Source organism: Acomys russatus, chromosome 16 (genome assembly GCF_903995435.1).
Source record: "Acomys russatus chromosome 16, mAcoRus1.1, whole genome shotgun sequence".
NCBI lineage: Eukaryota > Metazoa > Chordata > Mammalia > Rodentia > Muridae > Acomys > Acomys russatus.
Window position 1 is genome coordinate 14,773,718 of NC_067152.1, and position 10,710 is coordinate 14,784,427.

The window sequence follows — 10,710 nt, forward strand, 5'->3', positions numbered from 1 at the left end:
GTGAGGCCTCTGGGACAAAGGATTGTATCATGGGCACCACACTGCTTCCTTCAAGTCATCACCAATGTACGCAGAGTCCCTGCAGAACTGAGCAGGGATGATGACCAGTCAGACCAGCTGTGCACGCTGCACCCCTGCAGAACTGAGCAGGGATGATGGCCAGTCAGACCAGCTGTGCACGCTGCACCTCTGCAGAACTGAGCAGGGATGATGGCCAGTCAGACCAGCTGTGCACGCTGCACCCCTGCAGAACTGAGCAGGGATGATGGCCAGTCAGACCAGCTGTGCACGCTGCACCCCTGCAGAACTGAGCAGGGATGATGACCAGTCAGACCAGCTATGCACGCTGAAGCCCTGCAGAACTGAGCAGGGATGATGGCCAGTCAGACCAGCTGTGCACGCTGCACCCCTGCAGAACTGAGCAGGGATGATGGCCAGTCAGACCAGCTATGCATGCTGCAGCCCTGCAGAACTGAGCAGGGATGATAGCCAGTCAGACCAGCTGTGCACGCTGCACCCCTGCAGAACTGAGCAGGGATGATGACCAGTCAGACCAGCTGTGCACGCTGCAGCCCCCTCCTTTGTTTCCCTTTTCTGTAAAATTTCAATGTTCCTCTCAGTCCTTTGAAAATGGAGTCGGGGTCACTGACCCAGGGCCATGTTGACTAAATCTTCTTTCTCTGCCCTTCACCAATTATTATCTCTTTGATTGACACATTGAGAGAAGAAGCCATGTCCAAGTTGATGGGACTCCCCCAAACTGAAACTCTTTTTCTAAGATTTATTTATTCATTTATTTATTTATTGTCTATGTATACAGTGCTCTGACTGCATGTACACCTGCACACCACAAGAGGGCACCAGATCTCATTATAGATGGTTGTGAGCCACCATGTGGTTGCTGGGAATTGAACTCAGGACCTCTGGAAGAGCAGCCAGTGCCCTTAACCGCTGAGCCATCTCTCCAGCCTGAACTTTTTCTCTTGAAAGAGAGTCTCACTATGTAGCCCTAGCTGTCCTGGAACTTGCTATGTCTACCAGGCTTTGAACTCACAGACATCCCTCTGTCTCCCAAGGGCTGGAATTAAAGAAATATGTTTCCATGTTTGACTAAAACTAAGGATTTTGCCATAAATTCCATGATCAGTAAAAGAAAAACATGAGATGCAGACGTGAAGATCTACATGAGAGGACCACAGAGGCACGCTTACACAGCACGGTGAGAGCAATCGTCCCCAAGTATTCATGTGGCCGGGGAGCATTACCGTGACTGGCTCCAAAACAATAAAACCTACTAAAGTCAGCCTGTCTTCACGTTTGAACTCTGTCAAAGTTATAATAAAAACACTTGTGTGTGTGGGGGGGTTATGTTTTGGTTTGGTTTGGCTTTGGCTTTCTTTTTGGTTTTTTGTTTGTTTGTTTTTCTAGACAGGGTCTCTCTGCTGTTAGGCCTGACTGTTCTGGACTCACTTTGTAGACCAGGCTGGCCTCGAACTCACAGCGATCCACCTGCCTCTGCCTCCCAGGTGCTGGGATTAAAGGCGTGCGCCACCACTGCCCGACAAATGAATCTACTTTTAAATGTATCTTCTCCATTAAAGTTAATTAAAAATCTAAAGAAATTCGAGCTCACCTATAAACACCCAGAAAAACAGTGCAGGATTGTGGGGACTGCGTTCCCCTCTTTATGCTGCAGCATTCGCTTCTTTATTCATTTACTGGTGTTATTATTTGTACAAAGTCCGGTGAAAGACATTTTTCTGGGTTTTTTTTTTTTTTTTTTTGATAGTTGATGTTGATTGATTGGTTTCATGACTATTTCTGAGAACAAATATGCCATTTAGAGCAGTGATTAAAACACAAGCCAATCCTGGCGTCATATATATTTGCAGGTGTCTATAGAATGAAAAGGAGATAAGAGCCGGGCGTGGTGGCGCACGCCTTTAATCCCAGCACTCGGGAGGCAGAGGCAGGTGGATTGCTGTGAGTTCGAGGCCAGCCTGGTCTACAAAGTGAGTCTAGGACAGCCAAGGCTGTTACACAGAGAAACCCTGTCTTGAAAAACCAAAAGTAAAAAGGGAGGTAATAATGTTTGGAGGATGAGATGCAGCCAAGTAGCTGCATATGTGTGTTAGGGACATGGCCCAAGCAATTTGTCTACAGCCTGAACTACCAAGCAAGTCAACTGCCGTGAGAGAGGAAACACAGGAGGATTGTAGGACAAGGGATCAAAGAAAACTAACACATTTGCGGGAAGTAAGCATTATATTCCTAAGCCATGATGAGGAAGAAATGAAAGAGGGGAATAAAAGATATCACAAGACAAAAATTAAAGCACCATGTAATAAAACCTAAGGTTAAAAAAAATAAAAAGCAAAAGAAATTCTAAGAGGAACATGTAGAGTTAAAGAATGCCTATTTTTTTTTAACTTTTTTTTTTATTAATTTATTCTTGTTACATTTCAATGGTTATCCCATCCCTTGTATCCTCCCATTCTTCCCTCCCTCCCGTTTTCCCCTTACTCCCCTCCCCTATGACTGTTCCTGAGGGGGATTACCTCCCCCTGTATATGCTCATAGGGTATCAAGTCTCTTCTTGGTAACCTGCTGTCCTTCCTCTGAGTGCCACCAGGTCCCCCCTCCAGGGGACATGGTCAAATGTGAGGCATCAGAGTACATGAGAAAGTCATATCCCACTCTCCACTCAGCTGTGGAGAATGTTCTGACCATTGGCTAGATCTGGGTAGGGGTTTAAAGTTTACCGCCTGTATTGTCCTTGGCTGGTGCCTTAGTTTGAGCAGGACCCCTGGGCCCAAAGAATGCCTATATTATTAAAGATTCCCAAATCAACAGCGTCCCTCTGGGAGGCTCTATAGAAAGGATACCATCTGGAGGTCAGAGATGGTTTTGTTTCCTCCAGATTCATAGAAGATCTTGGGGAGACCCGCCAAAGTCACCATGTGAAAACTGAGAAATCAGGGTCCCCTCTTGGGGTTCTTAGTGTCCTTAATGACTACAAGAACAGTCTCAAGTGGAAGTGCAAGGGCAGTTTCTTAGAGTTGAAAAACCCCAGGACAAAGAAGCTGTAAGTCTCACGGCTGCGGAGAGGAGGAGAATGAAGCCAAAAAGCCAGCATGGCAGAGAGGGAAACTGAGGCAAAAGGAAAGAGAGAGGGAGAGAAAGGGGGAAGGTGCTGGGGAAATGGTTCGGCAAGTAAGAGCACTGGCTGCTCTTGCAGAGGACCAGGGTTCCATTCTTTGCACCCACATGACATGGCAGCTCGCAACTGTCTGCAACTCCAGTCCAGGGGATCCGATATCCTCAGGCGGCGCCAAGCGCACAAGTGGTGCGTAGACATGCACACAGTCAAAACACCTGTACATATAAGTGAAAACAACATTGTAAAGAAAAAAAATGAAGAAACTCAAGGCACTGGGGAGTTGGGTGGGTGTTTTTTTTTTTTAAGATTTTATTTATTTTATGTACCTGAGTGCTCTATCTGCATGTACACCTGCATCGCACAAGAGGGCAGTAGAGAGTATAGATGCTTGTGAGCCACCATGTGGTTGCTGGGAATTGAACTCAGGGCCTCTAGAAGAGCAGCCAGTGCTCTTAAACAGTGAGCCATCTCTCCAGCAGCCCCTATTGTGGAGTTTTAAATAGCCTGTGCTTTGGCCACTTGTGACTTTTACCATAAGTAGAATGGGCTGAACGGAATGTGAGGAGGACAGTTGCATCCTAGGTGGGTACCGGAGGCCACGGCAGCTGCAGTTGTAGCGGCAGCCTTGAGGGGCAGCAGGGAGTTCCAGCAGAAAGCAGTGGTGGAGGAGATGAGGCAGAGAAGATGGAACACAGTAGCACTGACAAGAAGGTGAGAAGAAAGCCGGGCGTGGTGGCGCACGCCTTTAATCCCAGCACTCGGGAGGCAGAGGCAGGCGGATCGCTGTGAGTTCGAGGCCAGCCTGGTCTACAAAGCGAGTCCATGATGGCCAAGGCTACACAGAGAAACCCTGTCTCGAAAAACCAAAAAAAAAAAAAAAGGTGAGAAGAGGCAGAGTTGTGGCTCCAGAAGGGGCATCTGGGGGCAGTGGGTGACGGACTGTGGCCCTGGTCACTAGAAGAGGTCCTGGGGGTCACCAAGCCTTGAAGTCAAGGGTACCTCATCTAAGTCAAAACTGCCCATCCCAGCCATGTATGGGGTGAAGGTCATGAGAGCTAAGGTCTGTGGCATCAATAGTTCCTATAAGGGTGGAAGACTCCAAAGCCCGAGGCTCAGGGGCCACTCCCGCCGGCTGCTTTTCTTAGCTGACACGAGTGCCAAGCTGCTGGCATTCAGAACTCAGAAAGCAAGCCTTCAACCTGAGCACCCAGAGCTTTAAGTCTCTGGTTTCTAAACCTCGGGGCCATGAGTCTAGCTATGAGGGCTTGGATCTGGAGTCCCCGAGTTGGCCAGCCCCTTAAGGCTTTGGCACTCAAGGGCCAGTACTACCCACAGTAGAGGGCCCACTCCTTACCTACTTATGATTTTTTTCTTTCTTTCTTTCTTTTCCTTATTTATTTATTTACTTATTTATTTATTTATTTATTTATTTATTTTGGTTTTTTGAGACAGGGTTTCTCTGTGTAGCCTTGGCTGTCCTGGACTTGCTTTGTAGACGAGGCTGGCCTCGAACTCACAGCGATCCGCCGTGGCTTCCAGAGGTGCGTGAGGTGTTTAGACAAGGAAAGGGGAGATTTCGGGCAACAGGTTCAGCTGGGAGGGTGTTCTGGCACTCTGCTGCACACTGCACTGATGGCATATGGCACAGCCTTCCCATCAGAGACGATTCGCCCAGAAAGAGAGAGCACTGATGGCCAAGGGAAGGAGTGGGCGCAGTCTAGTTTGGTGAGACAGAGAACGTACTGAGGGTACCTCCGGGAGCCCGAGTGACACGTGAAACCCTTGTGAGTGCTCACGAAGACTCACGGGTCCTGTAGGCTTGCCCCTCCATGACAGAATAGCAATAAGTCAGATCTCATGCATGTCCTGTGAGGACGGTCACAGGAACCCTGATTCACATTTGCAACAGTCATGTCTGACTCAGGTTAGATGACAGTAGGTAACCAAGACATAGACATCTAAAGGGGAGCCAGGTATGGTGGCACACGCCCGTAATCCCAGCACTCGGGAGGCAGAGGCAGGCGGGTCTCTGAGTTCGAGGCCAGCCTGGTCTACAAAGGGAGTCCAGGACAGCCAAGGCTACACAGAGAAACCCTGTCTCTAAAACCAAACAAACAAAAGAAAAAGGTCTGTCTGAGATTAAAACATGAGTTTGGCAATCAATATTTCCGCTTATGTCATGCTTTTATGGATTTCTTGGTAGTTTATGTCTCCTGAGGGAAGAAAAGTTAGTGAAAGGGAAATCGTCTCATTCAGCTCTACTTCAGTGAGGTGTGTGTGTGTGTGTGTGTGTGTGTGTGTGTGTGTGTGTGTGTGTATGTGGGGTATGTTATGTGTGGTATGTATGTGTGTTTGTGTATGTGAGGGTGTATTGTGGGGGGCTGTCTGTGATGTGTGTGTGTGGTGTGTGTGTGTTTGTTATGTGAGGGGTGTGGTATGTGTGTGTGTGTGGTATATTGTGTGTGTGTCTGTGTTTGTGGTGTGGTATGTGTGTGTCTCTGTGTGGTGTGTGTGTTATGTATGTGTGGTATGTAATATGTGTGTGTTTCTGTGTGTAGTGTGTAGTATGTGTGTGTCTCTGTGGTGTGTGTAGTTTGTGTGTATGTGTGTGCGCATATGTGTGTGGTGTGTGTGATGTGTATGTGTTTGCACATGCAGGTATATCTATTTGGGTATGTGTGCATGGGAGGCCAGAGCACTGGATGTGTTCTTCAAGAACTATAGATTTGGTTTTTGAGACAGGCTTTCTCATTGGCTGGCAAGCCCCTGGAATCTGGTTATAATTGTCTCAGAGATGAGATTACAGACATATGCCACCATATGCAACTTTTTCATGTGGATTCTCAAGAACTGAACCTAGGTCTTTGTGTTTGCAAGGCAAATATTCCAGCCTCTCAGATATCTTTTTTTTTTTTCTGTTAGATTTTAATACAATTTTTAAAAATAAGTAAAAAAAAATAATAATAACTTTCTGAGCCGGGTGTGGTGGCGCACGCCTTTAATCCCAGCACTCGGGAGGCAGAGGCAGGCGGATTGCTGTGAGTTCGAGGCCAGCCTGGTCTACAAAGTGAGTCCAGGATGACCAAGGCTACACAGAGAAACCCTGTCTCGAAAAACCAAAAAAAAAAACAAAAAACTTTCTGTTAGATTTGAATAAAATTAAGCTTCACAATATTTAGTAAAATTTAGAGCAAGATCAATTTGTGTGTAGTGGTTTGGTTTGTTTTTGTTTGGGGGGGTTGTTTGTTTGTTTGTTTGTTTGTTTGTTTGTTTTTGAGACAGGGTTTCTCTGTGTAGCCCTGGCTGTCCTAAACTCGCTTTGTAGACCAGGCTGGACTTGAACTCATGAAGATCTGCCTACCTCTGCCTCCCCTCCCAAGTACTGGGATTACAGGAGTGCACCGCCACTATGCCGGCCTTTGGTTTGATTTTTAGAGACAGGGTTTCTCTGGCTGTCCCTGGTAGCCCTGGCTGTCCTGGACTCAGTCTTTTGTTGTTGTTGTTTTTTAAATCTTGCCAGCTGATAAAACTTCCTCCTCCTGCACATTCCTTTTTTATACACAAGCAAAGAAACATACTTGAAATCATGTCAACTACTTACTGTTTGTCTGATGAAAAATGTGAGTTTTCTCCTAACATATGAGCAACTGAAATCTGGTGATCATGTTAGCTTTGGGGCCAGTGGTGGTGAGGAAGTAGGTGCCACTGCTGACACCTTCTGGCTGCATAGCGACAGTGCTAGTATCAAAACCATCTGGGTGCCTTGAAAGTCTGGAGACAAGTGAAGATGCTGTGTTGCTGGAGCCCACTGTATTCACACAGACAAGCGAGCACACACAGAGATGCCTGAGGCAAAAAGTGACTGAGGGCAGGCATGGTGGCACCTGTCTGTCATTACAGAACCTAGGAGACTAAGGCAGGAGGATTCCAGTGAGTGGGAGGCTAGCCTGGGCTACATGGTGAGTTCAAGTCAGCCTGAACTATAGAACTATTCCTTGTTTCAAAAGAAAGTGAATCCAAAGAATTAAACTCTAAAAGGGAAGATGTTTCAGAATTATAGTAATCAGCTTCATAGTTATGCCTACATATAAGTAATGTGTTAGAAATGTATTTACAGCAGTCAGAGGCTATGGTTGCTAACCCCAGTTGCCGACTTGAAGAGATCCAGAGTCACCTTGGAGATGGGCCTCTGGGTCTACCTGTCGGGGGGGACCTTAGGTTAATTGACATGTGAAGATATGTCTATTATCCAAGGTGCAATGCCCTGGGCTGGGATCCCTGACTGTACAAAAGAGAGAGCATGAACCCAGCTCAATCATCTGACTTTTCCTTTTACTTGACTCTGCAATGTAACATGACCAGCTCCCTAAAGCTCCTGCTACCATAATTTCTTCACCATAACAGACTGTAACCATGAGCTGAGAGCCAAAATAAGTCCTCTTCACTTCTGTTGTTTTTGTCAGGGCACTTTATCACAGCAATGGGAAAAGAAACATAAAGGGAAATTCTCTAGCACTTGGGAGTGTCCTCGGTGGTAGAGCTTAGCATGTAAGATGGCCTGGGTTAGCAGGGGTGGTGGCACACAACTTAAATCCCAGCACTTGGGAGACAGAGGCAGGCAGATATCTGTAAGTTCAAAGCCAGCCTAGTCTACAGAGCAAGTTCCAGGACAGTGAGGGCTACGTAGAGAAACCCTGTCTCAAAAACAAAAACAAAACAAAACAAAAATGTTACGGGTTCCATCCTCAGGATACAAGGATTTATTGATTGATTGATTGGTTGATCGATTGATTTGGGTTACAACTGAAGCCTACAATTGATCAAATTTGGTATTTACAGGAAACAGAGCTGGATAGTTTATTGACTTCTTCTTTAAATGTTTCAACATAGTTAGCTTCTGTAATGTATATAAGAAGATTATATTTAATTTTTGTAATATACATAAGATTACTAATATGTATGACATCTGAAAGACATAATTTTTATGTCAATATACATATCATATAATAAATATGTAACTTTTTCCATATAGTATGGACTCTTTGGCATTATAACTGATGCTCTACGTGGACCATTTGACATTGCTTTCTCAACCTTATTCACATTCACCCATCTTAGCTTAGTTTGTCCCATGTATTTCTCCACAGTCCTCAGATTTTCAGTATTTAGGCTCTGGCTTAGATTTTGGAAGTTTGTTTCACTATGGAAATGAACTGCTCTGGTACTTACTATCTTGGGAGTTTGCCTTTCTAACATCTTCTGTTTATTCTCTCTACCTCATCGTATCCATCCATGCATCCATCCATGCATCCATGCATCATCCATTCACCCATCCACGTATCCATCCATGCATCCTTCCATGCATCCATCCATGCATGCACCCATCCATCCATCCATGCATCCATCCACGTATCTATCCATGCACCCATCCATCCATCCATCCATCCATCCTTCTGCTTTTCTCCACTAGCTTCTTCCTTACCTATTTCAGAATCTCTGAAAGATGGCAGGTATGAGCTCTGTACTCCTGCAGTAGAAAATAAAGTTCCATCTTAAAGAGCTAGGAGAGTGTTTCAGGACCACGGACAGTGACTCACAGCTTTCTAGTAATGGCTGGCAGTGAACAAACACCTTACAAGCTAAATCCAGGGTCTTTCCCCAAGTGTGGGGCTTTGAATGAGACCAGGCCCCATGGGCTTAAGTGTTTGAATACTTGGTCTCCAGTTAGTGGAACTGTTTGGAAAGGATTATGAAGCGTGGCCTTGATGGAGGAGGTTTCAAAAGCCCACACCAGGCCAGTGTCGCTCTCTGCTTGCCTGTGGATCAGGATATAAACATGTAGCCCATGCCTGCCTGCCTATCACCGTGTTCCCTGCCATGGTGACCATGGACTAATCCTCCAAAACTGTAAGCAAGTCTTCAGTCAAATGCTTTCTTTTATAAGAGTTGCCTCGTTCACGGTCTCTTCCCAGCAATAAAACAGTAACTAAGACACAAATTCAGATTCTGAAATCCTCCCCAGGAAGATATCATAGCATTAGTAATCAAAATACACTGTAAATGAATGCACTGATTAAAAGTTTACTGCAAAAAAGAAAAAAGTTTATTGCTGCAAAGAGTGACAGCTACATCCTAGACGCACTTCAGCAAATATCTGTCTGAGCCCCTGCCAAGTGACATGCTCTGTCAGACAACCTTGGTGCTGGTGTTTTCTAGAGGAACAAAACAGATAGAATGAACCTATATACATGAAAAGAGAATGGATTAGTGGCTTACAGGCAGTGGGGCATCCGGTCCAGTAATGGCCTTCTCCCAAGAGAAAGGCCAAGAATGTGAGAGTCACTTGGTCTAGGGGGCTGGATGTCTCAACTGGTTTTTGGTCTAAGTTGCAATCCCCCAAAAGTATGTCCTAATGCCTCTGAAGGAGCACCTCAGCAGCAGGATAGATGGACTTACCAGCAGGAGTGACGCTGAGCAGGCAAAACAAAAAACGAAAAGTTTCTTTTTTCCATGCCCTGCTATGTGAGCTGCCACCAGGAGGTGCAGCCCAGAGTTAGGGTCGGTCTCCCCATCTCAAAAGATCCAAACAAGAAAATCCTTCACAGTGTGCCTGGCTGCTTGGGGTTTAGTTGATTATGGATGTGGCCAAGTTGACACCCAAGATCAGCCACGAGAACAACCAAACCTCACCCCCACTGTCCTCTGTGTGGCTGCTGTCTCACAGTAGTAGAAACCCCACCTTCATCGCTTGCAGAAAACAAAGGCAGATACAGTTTAGAGCATGTTTTTCCTGTTATAATTCTGGGCAGCTTGTTGTCCACCAACACTGTCCCCTTTCATGATTTCTGTCGCTTTCCCTCAGTGATCATCCTAAGACGTCACAGAAATCAAGCGACGCTTCCTTTCCCTGCCTCCACTGCCAGTACATTGCATCTAACCTGTCAGATATGTATTTTTAGATTCATTTCATTTTTACGCATGTGTTTCTGTGTACCAGCTTCATGCCTCGTGCCTACAGGGGCCAGAAGGAGGCATCTGATCCCACTGAAACTGGGTTATGAACTACTATGTGAGTGCTGGGAACAAAACCCTGGTCCTCTGTGAGAGCAACTAATGCTTTTAACCACTGAGTCATCACTTTGGCCTTAATTTCAGATTTTATTCTGTGCATATCATCTGCATCCCACTCTTACTTCCAACACACACACACAAACACACAGAGGAAAAAGACAATTTAATGTCTGGCAAATGGCTCAGTGGATGTGGCACTTGTTGTGCAAGCGTGAGGACCAGAGTTCACATCCCCAGAACCCACATAAAAGTCTAGTGGGTGGGCCAGCCAACCCATAATTCCAACCCTTGGATGGTGAAGAGGATCCCCCATAACAAACTGCCTAGCTAGTCTATTCCTTATCGATGAGCTCTGAGATCAATTGAGGGACCTTCAACGAATAAGGTGGATAGCAGTCAAGGAAGACTCTTGAGGTCGACCTCCGTCCTCCATATGCACACATACACATTTACATGCTCCTGCACTTACAGTGTGCCCA